The sequence below is a fragment of the Zalophus californianus genome, chromosome 11 (assembly GCF_009762305.2).
Source record: "Zalophus californianus isolate mZalCal1 chromosome 11, mZalCal1.pri.v2, whole genome shotgun sequence".
In the NCBI taxonomy this organism is placed as follows: Eukaryota; Metazoa; Chordata; class Mammalia; order Carnivora; family Otariidae; genus Zalophus; species Zalophus californianus.
Genome location: NC_045605.1, coordinates 56,239,124 through 56,265,377, shown reverse-complemented (window position 1 = coordinate 56,265,377; position 26,254 = coordinate 56,239,124). Strand labels below are relative to the sequence as shown.

The 26,254-nt window shown below is 37.0% G+C and overlaps 1 protein-coding gene across 2 annotated transcripts in view; it reads left to right on the top strand.

Moving 5' to 3' along the window:
• UVRAG (UV radiation resistance associated) overlaps nucleotides 1-26,254 on the top strand; it is a 329,246-nt gene that overhangs the window by 111,741 nt on the left and 191,251 nt on the right. The gene's annotated exons all lie outside the window — the stretch shown is intronic.

Below are 26,254 nucleotides of genomic sequence, written 5' to 3'. Positions count from 1 at the left end.
GTGGGCACCAGTGAAAGTGTTCCTTTGGAGGAAAAGGCAAACTCCCTATCACAGAAGTGTATGTCTACCTTCTGTCTTTACCACTGCAAACTAATTTAATTGCAGAATGATATAAGGAGAAAATCAACATTTGGAGGAGGGGGCAGGAGGGTGATAGTTGAATTCAGATTCAGTTATCTCTTAAGATAAGAGTGATTATGTGGTGGTTGCACAACATTGTGAGAATGCACTAAGTACCACTGAATTGTACACTTTAAGATATTGGTTGTGTATTCTGTGGCTTTCACCTCAATTTAAAAATGTCTGTAATTAAACTGGTTATTTCCATTTTAATCTGCTGGCACTTCACCATTCTACAGAATTTCACATGTGAGGCACTTTGGGTACAAAAAAGTACAAAGGTAGTTATTGCTTTCATGGACCTTAGAGTTTGGATAAGTGTGGATATATATATGTGTATTAAGAGACAATGAATCATGTAAATTGGTAAGTCTTTGGTGTCAAAAAAAATGGTGTAAGTCGTCGTTGAGCTTCTGAAGAGGAGGAGCCCACTTGGGCTCCTCTACCTATTCTTACTGTGGCATACTTGGCACAAAGCTTCTTTCCATATGTCTTACTTTTTCTCAGTCTTAGAATTTGAGGTAGATCACTTTGCTCAGTCTTCAAGATCTTCAAACTGGAACTATGACATCAGTTCAAAAGTGTGTGGAGGAGGATTAGGTTGATATTTTAAAAGAGCATCTTGTCAACTAAATCCCCTGGGAAAGGAGTCAGTGGCAAAAACAGGTTTGTTGACCTTGCAGGTTGTGTTTTTGTTAGCCTCTATTATAATCTGGCAGAATTTTTTTGAAAATATATTCTTGGTTTATTTTTTCAGGTTTTGTTGACTAATTCCTACTAGTGTTTTAGGTATTGGCTTTTCACAGTGGTATTAAAACATTCTGAGTCTGATGTTACGATAAATCAGCTTTTCTTTATTTGGTTTTTATTTTTTTTAAATGTGTTATGTTACTATTACAAAGTGTTTTTCAGAAACATGGTAAGCTAGTAAAGAGAGTTCCCATTTACCTTGTACCCAGTTTCCCCTCCTCAAGGTCAAGTAGGAAAAACTCAGTCCTCCTGCTGTTTCTCCTTCACATTCACATCGCTGCCTCACTCAACAACACTTCTGACACCAGATGTGTGTGGGGTTTTCGCACTCCCAGTAACTCTGCAACACCTTCTGAGCATCCTAGCTCAGTTCTGATGCTATCTATTTGGAGTCGGCATCAGATCCCACAGGTTAAGGGCTCAGCCCTCCAAGACTGCTTCCACCCCACTTCAGATGCTAGTCTCAAGTCCAGGGTGTCACCTGGGCTCCTGACCGACCAGCTATGAATCAGAGGTTTCTAAACCCCTCCTCAGGTTTGATCAGTTTGCTAGAGTGGTTCATGGAACTCAGGAAAACAGTTTACTTACTGTTTACCAGTTTATTATAAAAAGATATGATAAAAGATACAGATGAACTTTCAGATGGAATGGGTGGTAAAGCAAGGTAGGTGGGAAGGGCTTTGAAGCTTCCGGGTCCTCTCCTGATGTGCCACTTTCCCAGCACCTTTATGTGTTCAGCAACCCAGAAGCTCTCCGGGCCTCATGTTACTGGGATTTTTATGGAGGCTTCGTCACATAGGCGTGATTAGTTATTAACTTCATTCCTAGCCTCTTTCCTCTCTCTGTTGAATGGGAGACAGGGCTGAAAATTCCAAGCTTCTAATCATGGCTTGATCTTTCTGATAATTAGCCCCCATTCAGGAGCCCACCAAGAGTTGCCTCATGTGAACAAAGACACTGCTACATCCAGGAAATTCCAAGGAATTTAGGAACTATATGTTAGGAACCAGAGTGCTCCTAGTTTTTTTATGATTTAGGAAATTACAAGGGTCAGGGTGCCTGGTGGCCCAGTTGGTTAAGCATCTGCCTGCGGCTCAGGTCATGATCCCGGGGTCCTGGGATTGAGCCCCATGTCGGGCTCCCTGCTCAGTGGGGAGCCTGCTTCTCCCTCTCCCGCTCTCCCTGCTTGTGCTCTCTCTCTTTCTGTCAAATAAACAAATAAATACAACTTAAAAAAAAATTACATGGGTCTTAAGAGCTCTATGCCAGGAACTGGGGGCAAAGATCAATATATGTATTTTCTATTATCTCACAGTAGTCATTTGTTATGATTAGGGAATCAATATTAATATATTATTATTAACTAAAGTTTTATACTTTATTCAGATGTCCTTTTCCAGGATCCCCTTCTAGATACCATAGTACCTTGAGTCATCATGTTGCCTAAGGCTCCTCTTCACTGTTAGAGTTTCTCAGACTTTTCTTGTTGACGACCTTGATAGTTTTAAGGGTTGCTGGTCAGGTGCTTTGTAGAAAGTCCTTCTGTTGAAATGTCTGATGTTTTTATTGTTAATAGATTGGGTTTATGGGTTTTCTAACAGTCTTGATGATCAAACAGTTATGATTATATAATTGTGAGAATGTGTATAGAAACCAACAATCAAGAAATTAGAATATAAACTCTGGAGCATGTTGTGTGATAAACTTGAGAATTTTGGGTTGAATTAGGTATAGGGTTTAGTAATCTGGTAATCTAAGAAAAGAATGCTTGTCAGTAATTTGAAATAAAATGTCACTAGCAACAAATCTTTGTTGAGAACCTGCTATTAGGAGGGTCTTATGCTACTCTGTCAGTCATTCCTCTGTGTCAGTTCCAGTGGGAGCTCTGCACAAAAGAAACAATAGCAAAATGAAAATCAGAGTGCTGCTTTATGAGCAGGTACCCAGAGGAAAAGTACAGTCAAGGTGGTTCTCTGGGAGAAGGCTGGGGGAAAGCAGGTAGTTTAAGCCTAAGGGAGCCTCCTTATAACCCTAAATCTAAATCTTGGCCTTAGCATTCTCAGTGGTATCTTCATTTTGGGAAGTATGTTGGTGGAGGAGAGAAAGGAAGCCATCTTGTTGTAAGCCACACACTGTACTCTGTGTGTGTGTGTGTGTGTGTGTGTGTGTGTGTGTGTGTGTGTGTGTGTGTGTGTGTGTGTGTGTGTTTAAGTAGGTTCCATGCCCAAGATGGGGCTTGAACTCATGACCCTGAGATCAAGAGTCGCATGCTGTACCAACTGAGCCAGCCAGGTACCCCTGCACCTTACTGTCTTCTGTTATAAAACTTCAAATGGTGATTTGTAATTGCCTATTTAATTACTCTGTTTCTTCCGGTGGATTGTAACCTTTTGTGGGGACAGGGAATCTGGTTTATCTTGCCCACTATTAGAGCCTCTGGTGCTTAGTCTATTCCCTAGCACATGGTAGGTGTTAAATTAATAAAGAATAAATGGGAGTTTGTCAGGCAGTATAAGGAACAGAAGATTACACTGGGTAACAGCATGCAAAAAGGTAGGGAATGCTTGCCTGACATGTTAAATACATTCTTCCAGATGTAGATCACATTCTTCTGCTCAAGGAAGCCTTCTTGGACCTCACTTCATTTCCTGTACCCTAACTGCACTTAAAAAGCATTCTGTAGCCATACTCTTACTTTAATTAACCTTGCATTATTATCTTTTTTTTCTCATTATTATCTTTTTATATAGATGCCTTCTTATCTCTTCAGTGCTAGCTCCTTTTTTTCTTTTTTAAATGCGCACCCATTCCATGCAAATATGGTGCTAGGTGTTGTACATATTTTATTATCCCATTTAATCCTTTCAACAACCCTGGACAATAGGCAAAGAAGGAAATTGAGACTTAGCAAGGTTTAATAACTTGTCCAGGGTTGTACAACACTTTCTTGGCATCCTCCAGAAGCTTGAGGCCTCTTCTGCTCTCCGCTGTTTTTAACAGAATGCATTGCTTCAGTACAATTTACATACTTAATGAAAGTCTTTTTAAACTTTTTAGACCTCATCACAGTTCCATCATTTTTTTTTGGTGTGTTTGTGTGTATGAGTGATCAAAGGATCAAAGTGCTAATCCTAGCACTTCTTCAAACTTTGGAGCTGAACAGTAAAACTGATGAAATAGCTAACTTCAAATGTTGTGTTTTCAAGGTTAAAAATGAATGTCTAACTTAATGATTACTTATTTGATAAACTATTATTATAAAACCTTTTTATGGAGCACATAGAAAAATGAAGTTTGCCATTGCTCAGAGAAAAAATATACTTATTCAAAATGTGCTAGGCATTTTAGTTTTGATGCTTCAGACATTAAGCTGTTCCCTGTAGCCTTGGAAACCATGACTTCTAAGTGCTTGTTTTTAAACTATGGTTTTCTTTTTAATATAAGTAGATTCTGATGGTAGAAAAAAGTTGTCATGTGGAATTACTCTGTGGAGCCACTTGAATAGACTTGAAACATTGTTTATACATAAATAAATTCACCACTCTGAAAAATGTTCTGAACCAGCACACTATGTGCTGGCATCTGCAAGGCAGCCCGTATTTGATACCGAGTTTAGGCTATTCCTAGGAGGTGGCGAAAAGGGGCCTCTGATAGAAAGCAAATGGAAAAGGCAAGGTGCTGGGTCTTTTTTTCTTTGTTTGTTTTGCCTTTTAAATTTCTTTAAACCTTTCCTGGGAATTCATCAAAAGTTTCTTTTCAAAATGCGTTTTTTGATGAGATGTAGTTGGCATGACACAGCTATAAATGTTGGTGTTCATTTTACGATTTTTGGGGTTTTGTTTTCCTTTTTTTAATGCTGTTTCCAAATGAAGAATTGGTATCATCAGTTTTATTCACTGTGACCACCATTTGTTGTTCATTCATTCAACAGCTGTTTATTCTTCTTCTACTAGTTACTGTACTAGTTATGTGCTGGCAATACAAAAGTGAGTAAGATAGGATCCCAGCCTTCAAGATTTTAATCTTTGGATTGGTCAGACAACTAGGCACAGAAGCACAGAACCTTGTAATAAATGCTCTGATAGTGTGCCATGCTTGCTTCTCTGGGACACTCCAGGGTGGTCATGGGAGACTTCCTGGAGGAAATGATTCTTTCTTTCCTTTTCTTTCTCTATCACCCTTTCCTCCATGCCTTTTAAAAAGTTAAAGTGTAACCTGCATACTATTTTTTTTAAACCAAACTCTAAAATAAAAGTTACTGTTTTACCTTACTCAACGCTGCCCCAGTCTCACTCCTTAGCATTAACTGCCTTTAGCACTTTGTTTTCCTCTATGATGGTTACTATGAAAACTTGAAATGATATGCTTTGTTTCTGTTACTTGATAAATAAACTTTAGATGGTGACTCTTGGCTTTGGACAATGAAAGATGAAGAATTTCGCACATTTACAGTATATGCCACTTTTTCTCCCTCCCTCTACCTCTGTGTTTTTGTTACTTATCTTATTCTTACATTATCAAGTTTAAAAGAAAATTACATTTTGCCGTGTTATTATAATTAACTCCTTTGTGCTTTGTCTGTAGGTTAACTTTGACAACTGAGCCGCAAAGAAATACCCTTCATAATATTACTATAGACCAAGTGTGACTGATCTCATAGCAAAGGACTATAATTTTATGTTGTGTCTTAATACCAGAAGAATTTCCCAAGAGTAGGGGTCCAGTGGATAGACTTTTGGCACCCCCCCTTTTTAAACACAATGTCTTATTTCCTGTGATTGGATATATGAATTCCAACCCACTTTCTGAGAAAAATGTAGTGTCTTGCTTGAAAATTGAAATAAAGTAGTGCCTCACTTATTTGGTAGTATCAATTTCTAATAGCCAAGCAATAAGATAAAAGTAAGTATAAAAAGGGGCACCTAGGTGGTTCAGTCTCTTAAGTGCCTGACTCATGATCTCAATTCAGATCTTGATCTCAGGGTCATGAGTTCAGGTCCCGTGTTGGGCTCCATGCTGGGCATGGAGCCTATTTAAAAAAAAAAAAGTGAGTATAAAAATGTACTAAGCTGCAAAAACATCTCATACCTACAAAGGTCTATATTTTATGGATAGGAAGACTCCATAGGCCTCATTCAGAAACTGCTTGCTTTTATTTTGTGTGCCATTCTACCAGTTATGATGACTTAGTCTTCAGGTCCGTAGTTGAGTAAATGCTATAATTTAGTGATGCAACTGGCAGGCACATTGAAAGCCCTCAGAAATATCATGTGAAAGCCTTATAGAGAGAGGAAAGGCAGAAAAAGTTGAAAAGCTGACAGTAATCTTAAAAGTATTATGACAAAGGACTATATGATATAGGGCAGTCATTTCTGTAAGCCTCAGGATCTTGCTGATGTTCATAATGATCCTTGATCTTGAAGAAAATGTATCATTATTTTCATGGTACAGATTTTCAGAAACTAGCAAAGTGAGTAATACGTTGAAGATATATATATTCCTTTCTAAAATGGTTATATTAAAAAATTGTTTTTGACAATTAAAAATGATAAGCCTATGATAAGGTTATCTGGAAAGTTAATTTGCATGAGTTGTCTTTTATGATGTCAGCAGGATTGTGGTTATTCTGTGTAGTGTATTTTTTTAATTTTTTATTGTTATGTTAATCATCGTATATTACATCATTAGTTTTTGATGTAGTGTTCCATGATTCATTGTTTGTGCATAACACCCAGTTGTGTAGTGTATTTCTGATAGCAATGGAAATAACTTTGTTAGTAACTGAAAGCTCAGTCCCTACAAAACTGCTACCATATGGATTATTACTGTGAAGCAACTGTTGACTGCATTGTGAAATATATCGGTTGGCCAAACGGGCAGTTTTTTTTTCCTTTTGTGTGTTTGTCATGAATACATGGTTAAGCGCTGTATCAGTGTCACTGGATTTACCTTTATCTCCACAGAATAAGGGTTTAGACAGGGCTGCCTTGTGGAAGAGATTGGGATACTGCTACTTTCTACCAGTACTCCCTGCTTTTATATTTTGAGCATTTTATGTCTTTTTCCTTTAAAATATTTTCAAATTTATAGAACTATTGTAGTAGTATAAAGAGCTTCTCCTCCCCTCCACCCATTTGAGAGAAAATTAGGAAGATGATCCAAATAGATGAGAGTGTATTTTCTATGAATGAGAACATTCTTTATAACCATAGTACAACCATCAAAATAAGTTAACACTGACACATTACTGCCGTCTAACTCACACACCCCATTCAAGTTTCTCCAACTGTCTCAATATCTTTTATAACAAAAGGATTCCATCCAGGGCCATACACTGCATTTAATGGCCATGTCTATTCTCTGCCAGTCTGAAACAGTTCCTCGGTCTTTCCTTGACTTTCATGACCTTGGCATTTTAAAAGATTTTAGCCGTTTACTTTGTGATGTTCCCCAATTTTGATTTGTCTGATGTTGCCTCATGAAGAGATTCAGGTTATATATTTTTTGATGGAATGTTATAGAAGTGATGTTGTATGCTTGCATCCTGTCAAGTGGTGTACAATTTTCATTTGCCTCATTACTTGTGATGGTAACTGTGAACATTAGCTTAGAGTGTTGTCTGCCAAGTTTCTCCTCTGTGAAGCTGCCCTTTTTGACTTTGCAGTCTGTAATTATCTTGTATGGGGGCGGTGTTTTTAGATTATGTAAACATTTCATTTCGTTTCTCATTAAATTTCACCCCTCATTTTTAACATACATTGATGTTTCTTGGTGGAATTAATTATTAATATGATGCTGGTTATTTTCTGATTCCATCACCTTTTCTGTATTCATCAGTTAAAGTTCTCTTCTCTTCCTCATTTATTTATTTATATCAGTGTGGACTCATGGATTCCTCTGTGATCTAATGGATTATAATCTGTTACTATAATTAATTATTTTAAAAGATTTTATTTATTTATTTATTGGGAGTGGGGGGAGGGGCAAAGGGAGAGGGAGAGAGAGAGAATCTGCAGACTCTGCTCTGAGCACATACCCCTACACAGGACTTGATCCTACAACCCTGAGATCATGACCTGAGCCAAAATTAAGAGTCGGATGCTCAACCAACTGAGCCACCCAGGTGCCCCTGTTACTATAGTAATTTATTCTGATACATTATTTCAGGTTTGGCTATAGGAACATTTTCAAGTTGGCTTCTGTTTTCATTTGACATATTTCACTCTTTGAATACATCTTTTTTCTTTTTTTTTTTTTTAAGGATTTTATTTATTTATTTGAGAGAGAAAGAGAGTGCACAAGGGATTGGGTAGGGGGAGAGGGAGAGGGACAAGCAGACTCCCTTCTGAGTGTGGAGCCTGTCAGGGGACTCGATCTCAGGATCCTGAGATCATGACCCAAGCCAAAGTCAGATGCTTAGCTGACTGAGCTACCCAGGCGCCCCTGAGTACATCCTTTTTTTTTTTTTTTTGCTGGCACAGCTTATTCTAGGTTTATATTACCTTTGCACCTGTATTAGAATTCGTCATTTCCCCAAGGAACTTTGGTTTCTTTTGGTGAAGAACAGTTTTTTAGAAACCAAGGTCTGGGTGGTCTGTGTGTGTTCCTTGCAGTTGGCGTATCACTGCTCCCAGGCCCTGAGTGGAGAGAACTAGGAAGTATATGCGCACACACACACACACACACACACACACACACACTCCTCTATATTTTTATATCATCCATCTATTTGCCTGCCTACCTACCGATGTTGAAAACATGAGTTCACAAAGTTATTTTCAATTCCAGTTCAACATCACAGGTTCATTTTAGTTTTCTTTTCGTATTTGTGACTCTCTTCTCCAACAATAAGAAGCCTACCTCCCCATTATCTTCATTATGTTTACTTATTAGATCAATTCCCCCTGTATGTAATTAATCTACCATTACTGCTGCCATCCCACCACCACTATGTGGACACTGTCCTTACCCTGCTGAGGTTCTATACTCTGCAATGGCTCATCATCCTCTTACCCCCCTTTAGACTCCCTTTTTTTGACCTTCTTCAGACTCTTACATTCTGGATCAGGCTGCAGCTCCTTCCCCACCATCTCCCATACTGCACGGAAGTCTGCTTTGCTTGGCTCCACCTAAGGTTCTTAGACTGAACTATTCAAGAAGGATGGAAGGAAAAAAGGAAGGCTTACATTTTTGTGGCTTTCTCTTTACAGCAGATTATTTTCATTGTATAGGGTGTGATGGGTAAAGCAGCCTACTTAGATAGGGATGGTGGGTAATGTGGCAACTGTAATAAATCCTGTTCTACTGTTATCCAGTCTTTTCATCCTAACTATTCCAAATGTTGATATTTTCATTATAAAACATTAATGTGATTTTTAAGGAACTGTACATAAGTACTAGCAGATACCCATGGATGACACACTATATGATGGCTAAAGGCATCCTGCTGTAAGCTTTGTATGTCAGAATGTATGGGTAGATGGTGAAACTCCAACCTCATGTGTTCATAACACACATAGTAATATTGATATTTCCTACCAGCCTGGTGATCAATTATATTTAAAAAATAGAGCAAAATACTACATCAGTTTTGTAGAGAGATAGGAATAGTCTTACAAGTATGTGCTTGTGTGTACATGTCTATAAATGCTTGTGTGTACATGTCTATAAATGAGGTATCAGAAAATGAGAAAGATCATTGTTAACTATTGTGAGTAAACATTTTATTAAATATTTTAAAAGTGATTGTTGGGGGCACCTAGGTGGCTCAGTTAAGTGTCCAACTCTTGGTTTTGGCTCAGGTTGTGATCTCAGGGTCGTGAGATTGAGCCCAATGTTGGCCTCTGTGCTCAGTGGGGAGTCTACTGGAGATTCTCTCTTTCCCTCTCCCTTTGCCTCTCCCCACTGCTCATGCACGCATGTGCACTCGCTCTCTCTCTCAAAAAAATTTAAAAAATCTCTTTAAAAAAAAGAGATTGTTGGAAAACATCATATCTAATCATTTGTATCAGTCTTAGCATCGAGCTCAGCACTCTTGTACATTTTAGGTTCTGAATAAATATTGGTTGAAAGAATGGATGATAAAGTTTGAACGTGTCTAATAAATACTTGGTGAATTTTCCACTGTAGTTTTAAGGAAGTATCATGATCTCTGTCCATAGGGTTAGTTGTGTACCTGTGTAAGAATTAATGGAGATGAAGGGTCTTGAGTTCTGATGTTAAGGATTTTAAAAAAATCTTTATTAAGATATATTTGACACAATAAACTTCACAAAGTTAAGGTGTAGAATTTGGTAACTTTTGACATGCAGACATCCATGAAGCTGTCACCACAACAAGGCAATGAATATATCCAACAGCTCCAAAAGTTTCCATATGCTTCTTGTAATCCCTCCTTCTTTTCCCATCTCCAAGCAAATGCTCATGTGGTTTTTATCACCATAGATTAGTTTGAATTTTCTAGAATTTTGTGTAAATAGAATTGTATAAGATGTGTTCTTTTTTGTCTGCCTTCTATATCTCAAGATAATTATTTTGAGATTCATCCATGTTGTGTGTATCAGTAGTTCATTCCTTTTTGTTATTAAGTGGGATTGAATTGTATGGAAATCTTGCAGTACATATACTTACAATGTGATCTAGCCATTGTACTCCTAGATAATTATCCAGAAGTGAAAGTATGTGTCCAAATAAAGATTTATATACAGATATTCATAAGATCTTTATTTGTATTAGTCAGAAACTGGAAGCAATACAACTGTCCATCATTAGTTGATTCCTCTGTAAGGGATCCCTCTGTAAGGGATCTAGAATGAATTAAGGAATACTCCCTTTTCAGTTTTCCGGAAGAGATTGTATTGAATTGGTATTCTTTCTTCTTTATGTGTTTGTTAAAATTCATAGTGAAGCCATCTGAGTTTGAAATTCTTTTTGTAGGAATATTTTTAACTAAAATTATGTTTCTTTACATATAGGACTATTTAGGTTATCTGTTTCTACCTGAGTGAGCTTTGGTAATTTGTATCTTTCAAGGAATTTGTCCATTTTATGTAAGTGGTAAAATTATATTCTGTAAAATGTATTCTGTTTATACTGTATGTTAAATAGGTCAAATTTTTAAAGTGTTCTGTATCCTTACTTATTTTCTGTTTTTTCTTTTTTCTTTTTTTAAAGATTTTATTTATTTGTTTGACAGAGAGGGAACACAAGCAGGGGGAGTGGGAGAGGGAGAAGCAGGCTTCCCGCGGAGCAGGGAGCCCAATGCGGGGCTTGATCCCAAGACCTGGGATCATGACCTGAGCTGAAGGCAGACGCTTAACGACTGAGCAACCCAGGTGCCCCTGTTTTTTCTTTTTTTTTTTTTTTAAATTTATTTATTTGAGAGAGAATGAGTGGGAGGGAGGGGCAGAGGAAGAGAGAGAGAGAGAGAAAAGCAGGCTCCCCACTGAGTAGAGAGCCTGATGTGGAGCTTGATCCCAGGACCTGGAGATCATGACCTGAGTTGAAGGCACACACTTAACCAACTGAGCCACCCAGGGCTAAATCCCATGACCCTGAGATCATGCTCTGAGCCAAAATCAAGAGTCAGACACTTAGCCAACTGAGCCACCCAGGCGCCCCTAGCTTGCTTGCTTTTTTTTTTTTTTTTTAAGATTTTATTTATTTATTTGAGAGAGAGAGAGAGTATACAAGTAGGGGGAGCAACAGGCAGAGGGAGAGGGAGAAGTAGGTTCCCCAATGAGCAGAGAGGCCAACCTGGGGCTGGATCCCAGGACCCAGGGATCATGACCTTAGCCGAAGGCAGACGCTTAACCAACTGAGCCACCCAGGCACCCACCTCTCCTAGCTTTCTTTTGAATAGTGTTAGCACGGTGCATCTTTTCTCTGTTTGCTTTTTGTATTTTAACATATTTTACATTTTAATATTTAAAGGGAGTTCCCTGTAGACAGTGTCAAGTTGGATCTTGCTTTTTTTTTTTTTTAAATCAGCTATGACAGTCTTTACCTTTTAATTGGGGTGTTTGGATTATTTTTAATTTACATTAATTACTTACTACTGAGCTTAAATCTACTATCTTGCTCTCTCAGTTTGTTGCATTTATTCTTTGTTCCCCCTTTCCTCTTTATCTGCTTAATTTTAGATTTTTTTTTTTTAAGATTTTATTTGTTCATGAGAGACAGAGAGGGAGAGGGAGAAGCAGGCTCCCCGAAAAGCAGGGAGCCCAATGCAGGACTCGATCCCAGGAACCTGGGATCATGACCTGAGCCAATGGCGGATGCTTAACTGGCTGAGCCACCCAGGCTTCCCTAATTTTAGATTTTATTTCCTTTGTTGTCTCTATTAGCTTTTAATTTTTTGTTTTGTCATTCTAGTGGTTGCTTTAGGGTTTATAATGTACATCTTAAAGTGATAGCATACCACTTCAGATACAGTATAAGGACTTCACATCAGTGCACATTTTTCTCTTACCAGCTTTTTGCTATTCTTATTATGTATTTTACTTCCCCATGTTACCAGCCCTACAATATATTGTTCTTTTTGCTTTAAACAGTTGATTAACTTTTAAAGAAATTTAAATAATAGCAGTCTTTATTTTTGCCCACATAGTTACCATTTCTGAGGCTCTTCATTTTTTTCTGTATCTAGTATCGTTTTCCTTATGCCTGAAGTATTTGCTTTTGCACTTCTTATGGTGTATGTCTGCTAGTAATTGAACTCTTTCACCTTTTGTATGTCTAAAACCATCTTAATGTTATCTTAGTTTTCGAAAGGGAGTTTTGCTGAGTATGGAAATGTAGTTTAATGTTTTCGTTTTTGTTTTTTTAATTCTTTAAAGATGTTGCTCCATGTCTTCTGGCTTACACTGTATTTGTTCTCTTTTATGTAATATGGCTTTTCTCAGCTGCTTGTAAGAGTTCCTCTTTCTTACTGCTATAAGCAGTTTGATTATGATGTATCTTGGTATAGTTTTCCTTGTCCTTCTTATCCTTAGGATTTATTGAGAGTTTTGGATCTGGGTTTGTAGTGTTCATCAAATTTTTCAGTCATTAATTTTTAAAAAAAATTTATTTGTCTTCCTCCACTATTCTTCTTGGACTGCAGTTACATGTATATTGAGCCTGGTGAAGTTGTCTCATCAATAACTGATGTTTTGTCTGTTTCTGTTTTTGTTTTCATATTATTTCTTTTTCATTTTGAATATTTCCTATCCAAATAGCCACACATATTTAGTATATCTTCAGGTACTAATCTTTTCTTCTTTATTATCTAATCTGTTCATCCATCAAGAAATTTTTATTCTTCATTTCAAGTATTGTAGTTTTCATCTCTCAACTTTCCATTTGGGTCTTTAAAAACTTTTCCATGTCTCAACTTAACATGTTCAATCTTCTCCAGCTTTTGAACATATGAATTACAGTTGTAATATCTGTTTTAATGGCCCTGTACTAATTGTATCATCTCTATTAATTTTGGGTCAGTTTTGATTGATTGATCTCCTTCTCTTCTCTTCTCTCCTCTCCCTCACTCCCTCTCTTTCTTTTCCCCCTCTTTTCTATCCATCCTCATCACCACTGACTTCCCAGGCTCATGTTGGTTAATTGATTTTGCCGTTCATTTTGTATTCTATTTCCTGCTTCTTTGCATGTGTGGTAATTTTTGATTGGATGCCAGGCATTGTTAATTTTGCCTTATTGTTTGTTGGGTATGTTTTTAGTACTATAAATATTCTTGAGATTTATTCTGAGATATAGTTATAGTACTTGGAAAAATTTTGATCCTTTGACATCTTGCATTTAAGCTTTGTGAGGCTGAATTAGAACGTCATTTAGTCTAGGGTTAATTTTACCTACTCCCGAAACAAAACTTTTCTCAATACTTTGTGTATGGTCCATGGGTTATGAGCCATACTCTGTCTGTGAGGAATAGTCATTATTCTTGGCCCTGTGCAATCTCTGCTTATTTTTTCTTCTAGTCCTTTTGAATGGTTCTTTTTCTGGCTTTTGGTAGTTCCTCCAATGATTCACTGATCAGTATATAACTGAAAACTTGACCCTCTCCAGATCTCTGGAGTTTTCTGTATGCAGCTTTCTCCTCTCCAGTACTGTGTGCTGAGAACTCTAGCACTTGTGCTTTCTCTGGATTCCCAACTTTTCTCTTCAGTTCAGGGAGACCACCTGTTGGGATCCCTTTCCCTTTGCATCAGCCTGGAAGCTTTCTCCACACAATAAGGCTGGAGCAATCATAGGGCTTACCTCATGTGTTTTACTGTTGTTTCTTGCCTGATAGCCAGTGTTTTGAGAACCATTGTTTCATATGTTTTCTTAGGTTTTTCTAGTTGTTTCAGTTGGGAGGGTAAATACAGTCTATATTACTCTGTCTTGGCCAGAAAGTAGAAAAAGTTAGGCTGTTTCTAAGGATTTTGATGTTCTGTAGGACATTTTAGTGACTTTAAGGTAAAAAAAAATGACTTTACACTCCTTTCTTGTGGAAGATGTGGACCTTACCTTTCTTACCCCTGTGTCGTTTTCTCTGTTTCTCTTTGTTCCCATTCAAATTTGAACTGAAACAAATTTATGGAAAGCCTACTATGGGCCAAATACAGTAGAATGGGGATTTAAAAGATTAATAGGATGTCATCCCTTTCCATAGAGAACTCAGAGCTTAGAGTTGCTTTGAGAGGTTAATAGAATATCCTGTAAATCACAGCTCTTAAATTGGTAGAACAGAGTTTGAACCAGATCGTTTGGTTTCCAGTTGAATATCTTTTTACTGTAGCAAAGTGTCCTTATATAATCCTGTACACATACATATTCAGCCATAAAAACATACATATATCTGTATACATACATATATGCAGACATACATACATGCATGCATACTCTGTAGAACTCAGGAGGCCTCGTGAATGTATAGTCTAAAGACTACAAGACTGTAAAATCTCACCCTATTCAGATTGGTTTTTGCTTATCAGTGACTAAAAGACTTGTGAGGCGAGGCATTTATGAGTGTGTGAGACTGGTAATAAACTACAGGTCCAATGGGATGAAGGGGGAGGAAAAAGGAGAGTTGTGCTCATTTATTTTTTTGGAACAGACTTCAAGAGTTATAAGTAGTAATGTGCTGGTAGAAGCATGTCTTTGGAGACACTGCAGTAACTTTGATTTGTGTCCAGTTAAAACTGCAACAGAACTGCCAATCTAGAAGGAGTTCTGTATTTGCTCATTTTCTTCAGATAGTGGGCCAAATGGAGAAATTTGTTAAGCCAATTCTGAAACATTATACTAAAATCCAAAATGACCAAAGTTAATCACATGTATTGGCAATAGGAGGTTCTATGAAAACCTTTCAGTTTCTGGGAGCAACTTTTTTACTTTCTGATACCAGCAATAAGACCATTTATATGAGTATAAATGTAGCATGCAGATGTGACCAAGAGGACAACAAGGCAGTGTGGTATAGAGGAAGAAGTGAACCAGAATCTTGAGCTTTGGTCTTGGCTTTCTGACTGGTGTAGCCTGACTGAGATTTTGGGGCAAGTCACTTACACTAACTGGGGTTTCATTTTCATATTTAAAATGAGAACATTGATTTAAAAGACCTCTAAAATAACTCTTAATACTAACATTATCATGGTCCTTTGACTGCAAAGATGACCTTACCCGACAATGAGTCAATTACCTAATTATTTCCAGAACTAACAACAGTTTTAAAAATTGCTTTATTATATCATCACGTTTTATTTTTCACTTAAAAGGTCATTATCCAGCCTGCTTGCCCATCTAATTCACAGAAATTTGGCCTAGATTACTTTTGATGATTCTTAAAATATGAAGTCCTCCAGCAAAGATAGAGATTTGCCATTGTTGAAGATATTCAGAGACTGTACAAGTTTTGTAGGCAGCTCCCAAGAGTGCTTTGGACAGTGGCATTCTTGATGGAATAAATATATAAGCTTTAAGAGGATAATAATAATTAGGATCATAGCTAATATTTCAGTACTTTTCAAATGATAAGATCATAGATGCTTTATAAGTCTTTAATCCTCAGAATAAACCTTTGAAGAATGTACCATTTTTATCATCATTTTCCAGATGAGGCACAGAAGGTTAAGTAACCTGCACAAGGTCACATAGTTACTAAACAACAGAGCTGGGATTTGAACCACCACTGGTGCCACAGCCTATTCTCTTAACTAGTACACTATGCTACACATTATATTAATAAAATCCAAGTGTATCAAATTGTCTATTGTATTTCCATAAAGGGACAATATTCATTAATTGTAAAAATTGTGCCTTAAAAAATCATGACTTTATGATATATTTTTTCATTCTTACAGATAATTACCATTTTAATTATTGTAGATTCTGATCAAGAGGCTTCAAGAATGAGTTATTAGGTATTATTTTTTTTTAAAAAGGCAGCTCACGAGCACCTGGGTGGCTCAGTTAGTTAAGCGACTGCCTTCAGCTCAGGTCATGATCCTGGAGTCCCAGGATCGAGTCCTGCATTGGGCTTCCTGCTCAGCAGGGAGTCTGCTTCTCCCTCTGACCCTCCCCCATCTCATGTGCTCTCTCTCTCTCATTCTCTCTCTCTCAAATAAATAAAATCCTAAAAAAAAAAAAAGCAGCTCAGGTGATTCTGATGAATACCCTGATAATGAATTATTGGGTAGCCTCTGGATTGTCTGTCAGTCTGAACTGTTTGTTACCATTTATTTAACAAAATGAGTTTGCACCAAAAGTTTTCAGCTATGTCATCAGGCATACATTTTAATTCAGCTGACATTTTTTTTGTAGGAAGTTTTGCTCAATGAAGAAAACATCATTCATGGATTTATTTTCAGGAGTAAACTCCATAAAAATGCTTTTCTCACTTTACTTTTGTTATCTGTGTATACCCAAGAATATGATGGAAACCAAATCTTTCTGTTCAGATTTTTGCTGTTGTTGTTGTATATACTTTTCCATATCTTCATTGTTAATTTCCCTGAAAATTAGAACTTCTCTGGGAACATCTGACAAGACCTAAAAAAACCAAAATAAAACAAAAAAACAAAACCTTAACTGTGTCATCTCTTCAATAAAGCCTCCTTTAAAGTTATTCATTACTATCACTGCATCTGTCATCTTCACCCTCCAACCTGATACTGGTTTTTTTGGTCCAGAGTTAAGATTAAAATTAAGGAAATGTCATTTTCCACCATTGAGTAATCTAAAAATCTTCCATTTTACACTAAAAGTCATAGTCCACAAGAATTTCACATTGCTAGAACCTCAGAACCCAGTGGAAAGTCATTATGAACCCTTGCATTGTTCTATCTGATGACCACAAGCCTGAAAATTCAGAATCCTAGAAAATGTGGCCTCTCTCTGTACCCATGTAATTTCTCAAAAGGAGATGAAGGGGGGATAAGGCTTGATCATAAAAGATCAGAATAGTGAAGACAAATGGACTTATTGTGGGGATCTTTTTTGCAGTATATGCAAATATCAAATCATTATGTTGTACACCTAAAACTAATATAATGTTATGTCAGTTATACCTCAATTTTAAAAAAGGTTTAATCAAGCTTAACAATTTCCTTTTAAATACCATTCTCATGAAAGCCCATTAGTTGAAGGATATTGTTTAAATTATAATTTCAAAATTGATTTTAAAAACCATATAGTATATATGAAACACTTGTAAAGTGTGCAACCCTTTGTTAGATACAGTGGGGGAGAGGACACAAGAGAAGAAGGCAAGAGGCTTACTGTCTATCTAGTTGAATAAGATTTAGTACTTGGAAAAATTAGTGTGAAGACAAACATAATCAAGTGCTAACCTTTGTGGTACATAGGGGATTTGAATGAAAGAATATATAAGATACTTAGTATCCTTATTTTCGTGAGCATTAAAACAGACTTAGGAAAGAAGAAGCCGGTGTGATTTTTCTGAAGTCTTCAAAGGGAAGGAATAAAGAAAGCTCTTTGATTAGAAGAGTTTTGAGGGTCTGTAAAGAGGTAAAAGACCATACAGTAAGAATAAAGAAGGAGATAAATAGATTAGGAAGATTATACAGGAGCAGAAGAATCATCTTGAAATTATACAAATGGCAGAACAGAGTGAAATTCACATTGTGAAGTGTTAATTTTGTGGGAGAGGCTGTATGGAGGCAGTGGATTATTATTTTTTAAGACTTTATTTATTTGTCAGAGAGAGAGAGAGCACAAGCAGGGGGAGTGGCAGGCAGAGGGAGAGGGAGAAGCAGACTCCCTGCTGAGCAGGGAGCCCAATGTGGGACTTGATCCCAGGACCGGGATCATGACCCAAGCCGAAGGTAGTTGCTTAACCGACTGAGCCACCCAGGAGCCCGGCAGTGGATTATTTTTAAAGTGGCCTGAGAGTGATGAGATTTAATCAGTATTTTCAGAATGAATATATACTAGTTCAACTACATTACTCTTGCCCCATCTTTCTCATGATCAAAGATTAAAATTTATAAGCTGGTTAACCAGGGTTAAAGATGCAAGATCTATGACTGTGAGTCAAACAAAGCCAAACAGTGCATTGGTGCAAATATGTTTTTTACTGCATTGGTACCATGGTTTCACCAATTGAAACAATTAGTCTGTTTGGTATAGCATATAAAGTTAATGGAAAAGGCATTCTAGATTATGCATGCTGGTCTTGAATATGGTTACTTTACTGAAGTCTTTTAATAGTTATTAACTATTAAACTAATAGTTTCTAACTATAGTTTTTAACTGATTCTCTTGGGTATACTATGTAGATAATTACATCTTTTGCAAATGGTAACAGTTTTGTCTCTTATTTTCTAAGTGTATACCTCTTATTTCTTATAACTTACTACAATTGACTAAGTCTTCCACAATGAGTATTCTATCGTAACATATCAAATCATCCCCAGACTTAGTAGTTTAAGACAATTTATTATCCTCAGATCCTCACAGTTCTTTGGGATGACTTGAGCATAGCCTGGGTGGTTTTTACATGGGGCAGTTGCAGTCAAATGGCAACAGTGAGTGGGGTCATCTGAAGGGTTGGACATATGCATATTTCTTCACTGACATGTTTGGTGCCTTAGCTGGGATGGCTGGAACAGTGGAGAGTGGCCAGCTCTATCTCTGTCTTTTCCTTTAAGCAGCTTCTCTACACGGCCAGCTTGGGCTTCCTCACATATGGCATTCTCAGGGTAGTCAGATTCCTTACTTGGAAGCTGGTTTCTCCTAGGATGAGTGGTGAGAGAGAGGAAGTCGAAGTTTGTAGGCCAATTAAGGGCTATGCCTAGAACTAGCACAGGGTTACTTCTGCCATACTGTATTTGTCAAAACAGTCATAGGGCCTGCCTACATTCAAGGAATAGAGAAATACATTCCACCTCTTGGTGGAGAAATATTAAGGCAACATTGCAGAAAACCAGGTAGGGTGGGAGGTATTTTTGTGGTCATACACAGAAAATTTAATTTGCCACAGAGGATATCCTTCATATTCTGACAGTTGACCACTGAGTATCATGTATGTTAGATTTTTCTGATAGGTTCCTTTTATCAAGTAAGACTATTTCAGGGCACCTCGGTGGCTTAGTTGGTTAAGTGTCCAACTCCTGATTTTGCTCAGATCATGATCTCAGGGTCACAGGATCGAGCCCCGCATTGGGCTCTGAACTCAGCATGGAGCCTGCTTGAGATTCTCTCTCTCCTTCTCCCTCTGCCCCTCCCTGCACTCGTGCACACGCATGTGCTCTCTCTCTCTCAAATAAAGTCTTAAAAGAATGTTTCTGTGCCTAGTATAACTAAGAATTTTACTCAGTAGCAAGTCTAATTTTTCTTCTTCTGTTAATATAGCAACTACACAGACTTGATATTAAACCTTCTGTATAATCATGGGATAAATTTTGTTTGCTTATGATATATTTTTTTAATTAGGTTAGATTTAGGTTAGATTTGCTAATGTTTTATTTAGTATTTTGCAATTCTTTATGAATGAGACAGGCATATAGCTTTATTTTTTGTATATTCTTCTTATCCAAATCAAAACTAGTAAGAGCTGCCCCAGCTTAAAATGAATTGAGAGGCTCTCTGTATTTTCCCATGATTTGAAACAGTTTATATAATTTAGATTTAGGTGGTAGTTCTCACCCATAAACCCATCAGGGCCTACGAACCCTGCACCTCCCTTTGGTTACCTTTCCAGTTTCTTTGTGGTTATTCATCTATTCAGGTTTCAACCTCTTGTTGAGGCATCTTGGTAATTTATAGTTTTCTAGAAAATCATTTACTTTTTTTTAGTTTATTGGCATAAAGTTGTATATAGTATTCCTTTTAATTTTTAAAATCTTGCCCTTAGTGTAGTTTGTCTCCTTTCTTGTTTCTAATTCTGAGGTACTTTTTTGTATGTACTTCCTCAAGTATGTTTATTATACAATGAATATATTTTAAATTAAACTTGCATTTTAGCACATGGATGGTATCATGAAAAAATCTGGGAATGATTTAGGCCTGCTTTTATGCCAAATGTGGTTATTTTTGCCTGAAATGAGTTATTCAAGACGTAAATTAGAAATCTGAAGAGTTGATTATTGTTCTGTAACTGTTGCTTCATCAGTGTTGTTTGTTTTTGAGGATACATCTTAGTTAGACCTGACACACTCATTATCACACGCTTTCACACCACCTAACTCTCCTCAGTAGAACTTTCCCACCCACCATGCTACCATTTACTTTTCCATGAGAGTGTTAATTTCATAAGTAGTAATAGTGTTCTGTCTTATTTGATGCCATTGCCATGAGACGATGTGTTCTTCTCAACTATGTGTATGGTCTAGACAGAGGAATGTAGAAGTAGGCTTTAGGGTAGATTTCTGGTCTTTTGGGAAGCTATCATATTTAATAAACCCATCAACAAGTATTTGAGTGATTCCCATGTGTCCAAAACTGCTGTAGGTGCTGTGGAAATGCAAAAGATTTCTCAGGCATTTAAAGTTCATAGTAATTTGGCACTGATTAACCTTCCCAGACTGCCTCTCATGACATTGCTCTCATGTACTCTTTGCTTTAGCACACCACCCACTTCCTGTTCTGAATATGCAATGCTCCTTTAATGATTTTGGGAAAAGCTATTCCCAATACTTGAAATGGCTCTTCTCTTGCATACAGTTGTCCTATCTACCTTTCCTTCAAATTGAAGCTTAAATCCTTTCCCCTTTAGTAAGCCATTCACAAGAACAAGTTATCTCAGACTATGTTTCCATTTTGAAAGGATAGTTTGATTTGTAGATCCAGACAATAACTCTAGGAAGGTGTGTGACAATCTGTTATGAAACCTTTAGGAGCAAAGTGAAGAAGTATAAGTTAGATGATAGTAAAAATAGGAAGATTTGTAACCACTTATCAATCTAGAGGGGAATTTCTAATGGCATGATATAGGGCTCTGTTTTTGATCTAGTCTTGATCAACATGTCCATTCATTCAGTTATTTGCCAAATGTTCATTGAGTACTACATGTTGGAAACTGTGCGGTATGCTGGGGATATAATAGTGAACTAGGGAGATGTACTTCCCTTTATGATATTACAATCTAAGCATTTGAACGAAGATATGGAAAACATGCAAAGTTAGAAATTTAGAAAGCTAATGCAATGTTAATGGGGAGCTTATGGAAATGGTGATTGCATTGTGTAACAGAGTCAGTCTATAAGCTATCTGAAGGCTGGAAAGTAGACTATATATATTCAGCCCATCTTAAATTCCAAGGTGAAATTTAATTGGGATAAGGATATAGCCTTATACTTGAGTCCCAAAACCAATTGTATGAGAAGAGGAAGGCATGACAATGGGCACAGCCTGAGCAAAAAAAGATGTAGAACCTTAAGTTAGTAGTCAGATCAGTGTTAATAATCAGTGGAATGTGACTGCTAGAAAAATTCAGACTATGTTGATAGGCATTTAATATCTAGAATGAGAAATGATAGACCTTTGTTCCAGGCAGACATATCTGAATTCCTAGGTTCCTTTATAAAAATCATTCTTTAAAAGGGAATTTGACAATTAGAAATTTGTATTCTAATAATATCTGATTTACAAACTTAAAAAAAATGTTCTCAAGGTAGTTTTCCAGGAGTTTTTCTATGCTTGGTACACTTAGAAGAAAACATGAGTAAATTTATCAGTCAGCATTTCATACAACCTAGGAGAAACAGAATCAGAAGAAATCTTAAAATAGTCATCTGTTATTTATTGAGCGTCTCCTTTGCTTTGAGGGTTTAAGTGTCTCCTGTGCTTTTGGGCTCCTCTCTATTCCTGAGGGAAGGAAGAGAAGTAATATGTATTGAAGGTCTGTAGCAGGTACTATGAGGAAGCTCAAATGAGGAGCAACAAACACTAATAAGATATAGGTCTGTGTTTTCAAGGCGTATGGAATCCAGTGCTGGAGGGAAAGATAGCAGATTATTGCAACATGATCTGAACTCTAGATAAAGCCATGTTTCCAGGGTTAATGAAGAAGACCACAACTCAGATAAGGGTATAGCCTTACCAAATATTAACTACTAAATATTTCTGGACTTTTACCTGAGTTTTTCCTCTTCTAGAGGAATTTCTGGGTCTGTTCTGTAGTGGGAGGAAGGAAGGAGACAGATAGATATCTTTCTCTTCTTGCAAAGCTACTCATTCCATCAGATTTGGATCCCTCCCTGACGACTTCACTGGGACTTCAACATATAAATTTTATGGGCACACATTTCAGTCTCTAGCATCAGATTATCTCCCTTTTGATTAACTCAAAGTCATTGGATTTAGGACTTTAATTATATCCTCCAAATACCTTCACCTTATAAAGTAGCATAATCTTGGGAGTAATGTCCTTTCCTATTCACAAGTCCTGCTAACTTGCAAGAGGAGGGGATTATACAGGGCAAGTATACCAGGGGGTGGGATCTTGGGGGCATCTTAGAATTCTGCCTACTACAAAGATAGTAGGGTAGAAAGCTGTAGCAGAGTTAGATCAGGTATGAGGGTTATTGTGAGTAGATGGTAGAAAAAGTACACAGCAACCTGGTGTGGTAGGAGCATTAAACTGGGACCTGGGTATTTGGAAGGTTCAGCCAAACAATATATCTGAGAAAAAAGGCACTTTGGAAACTAAAAATTCATTTAACCTGCAAAGCATTACTGATATTGAGGTTTGTTGGGGAGATGATGGCAAGATTAGTTTAGGAATGATAGGTTTATGGGTAGAAGATAGGTAACAGTGAAAACCCATGGGCTTTGGACTTAGACAGACATGGTTTTGAATTCTGATTCTGGCCCTTACTAGCTTCTTACATGTAGAATGAGAATGATAATGTATATTTATGGATTGTTATGAAGGTTAAATGGAATTTTATATTTCAGGTTTTTAGCCCAGTGCCTGGCAACATAGTAAGCACTAAATAAATGTTTATTCATTCAATTATTTATTAAATATATAAATATGTACTATGTGCCAGACGTTCATTTTGGCCCCAGGGTTTAAATAAATATTAAATATTGTGCCTGAGCTAGATTTTATTTGACTTTGAATTTTCAGCTAAAACAGTTGAGTTTTAATCTGTATGTAAATAGCCACATTATATATTCCATAATATAGAATGTTTTCAAGCAAAGAATAACATCTAATCATAGAATTTTAGAATTTGTGATCATATGGCCCTGGCTTTTCTGTGTAAAGAGCTCTAGTGTGCCTGTAGTCAGCCTAGTTCTTGACACACTAAAGAGTTGGAAGGTCTCCTGGACCCCATTTCATCGTTTTGATTTTTTTATAGTACACCATTAAAATGTGTGTTTGGGGAAGAATATTCTCATGGCAGTGTTCCAAATGGATTGAGGAGGGCAGAGATTACAAAGTGGGAGGGAGGCCTTTTTTTTTTTTTTTTTTAAAGTAGACTTCGCCCAGTGTGGAGCCCAATGCAGGGCCTGAACTAAAGACCCTGAGATCAAGATCTGAGCTAGCTGAGATCTAGAGTCGGACGCCTAACCAGCTGAGCCTCCCAGGAGCCCTTTTTTTAATTGCAAGCTGGGGTGCCTGTAGTGGGAATAATGAAAAGGAAATGATGGAGATAAGAGCATTGGGGAAGAAGAATCAACAGATTTAGGTACTGAATAGGAGAGAGGAGAGAGAGGGAAAAGACTAGTGTAATGTGATACTGCTGCCAGTTAACACTTCCACAGCACTGTGGTGATTCATGACTATCATGGTGTCTAGATCTTCGTCACTGATAGAAGGTGTTATAAACATGACTAGAAGTATTAGAAGTACATATATGTTAACTCTCTCTAGGTGTATTACATAATGATAGGAACTATGTACACAAACACTAGCTGTTAGCGAACCTAGAATATCTAAAACATTTTGTGTCTGTAGAGATGAAGAAAGGAGAAATGGTTAGGTATAGCTGCATTAGACAGCGCTAATCTTTTAAGTTACAAGTTTGTAGATTGTAGTATTTCTAGTTGTCTCCAAGGGAATTTAATCATAGATATGTATCAAAGCATCTGTAATTACAATGTAAATGAGAACTGGTTTATCTCTGTTAGTCTGTGAGAAGAGAAACATGGAGTGCTGGATGGACCCTATTGCTAGTTGAGGCGAAGTCTTCAGTCCTTATATCCTGTTTCTCTTTCACTCACGAGAGTGTTGACAGGTTGTAACAGGCATAATGATGTAGGTGATAGCAGATATAGCTCGATAAGGCAGGAGTTTTGGAGACTCTTTGGGCAGATAAGCTACACCTGATACTGACCAAATGACAGGGTTACCTTTGGTACAAAGGAGAGAGTGGAATTGAGAACAAGAGTAGAAACTGAGAAACCAGTTAGGAGGCTATTAGCTAGATGAAATTTGATGGTGGGAGTGGACTTGGAGAAAGGTGAACAGATTCAACACAGCTTTAATCAAGTTCTTGTTGCTCAATCTGTAGATTTAGGTTACTTGGTGTTAGGACAGTGATCGTTCTGTCTTGAGATGTTCTGTCCTTTGACTGCTGTAACACCAACTCTCCCAGCTGTCCTTCTACTTCTCTGAATATTCTGGGTCAGAATTTTTTGCAGCTTTTCATTTTTTTTCTAATCCTTTAAATATTGATGTTCCTCAGGATTCTGTTCTAGGCTCTGTTCTCTTTCATTCTCACAGTCTTCCAGAATGATCTCATTCACTTTCGTAACATTAATAACCATCTGTGTGCTAATGATTGCCACATTTTTGTCTCCAGCCAAGATCAGTCTCCTAAGCTCCAGACCCTTATATTGAAATCATATTCAACACTTCCTCTTGGCTGTTGCACAGGCACCTCAAACTGAAGGTAGAATTTTCTTTTCAAACTGCTCATTCTGTATTCCCCATCTCAATAAATAACATCACCATTTTCCTGATTCCCCAAACTGTATACCAGCTATCATTTTTCCCCTTTTTTTCTTTGCAGTATAATTTATATACAATAAAATGCAGAGAATTTAAGTATACAGTCTGATGAGTTTTGGACAAATATACACACCCATGTTGTCATCATTCAATCATGATGTAGAATATATTTCATTATCCAGAAAGTTTCCTTAATAACCCCTTTGCCAGTCATTCTTACACCCTCAATCCCACCCCTGGCTGAGTTAAACCCTTTTCTTATTGCCTCTTCATTACCAGCTTTTCCTGTTCTTGAACTTCTTATAAATAGAATCATATGGTATACTCTTTTGGTTTCTGACTTTTTTGTTCAACATACAGTTTTTGAAATTTATCCATGTTATTGTATAGATCAACAGTTTATTTTATTGCTGAGTGGTATTTCTGTGCGTTATCCTATTGATGAATGTTTGAGTTTCCACTTTTTTGGCTGTTCTGAATAAAGCTGCTAGGGAGTATCCTTACAAAAGTCTTTTGTGGTCACATGCTTTTATTTCTTTTATTATACCTCAGAGTGGAACTACCTGCTCATATGATAGGTATATATTTAATTTATTGGAAATTGCCAAACAGTTTTCCAATAGTTCCAAACTAGTTATACAATTTTACAGTCCTGTTAGCAATGTTTGAAAGCTCCGGCTTTTCTACTCCTTGCCATCATTTGGTTATTGTCAGTTCTGTAAATTTGAGCAATTATAGTGGTTTGTACTGGAATATCATTTTGATTTTAATTTTTAAATCTATCATGAATAGTGAAACACCTTTTCATGTTTATTGGCCATTCTTATATCCTTTGTGAACTGTTTGTTCAAATATTTTGATAACATTTATTGGGTTTGTATTTTTATTGTTGATTTGTAGGAATTCTTTGTGTATTATAGATATAAGTCCTTTGTCAGATTACACACACACACACACACACACACACCCACAATTTTTCCT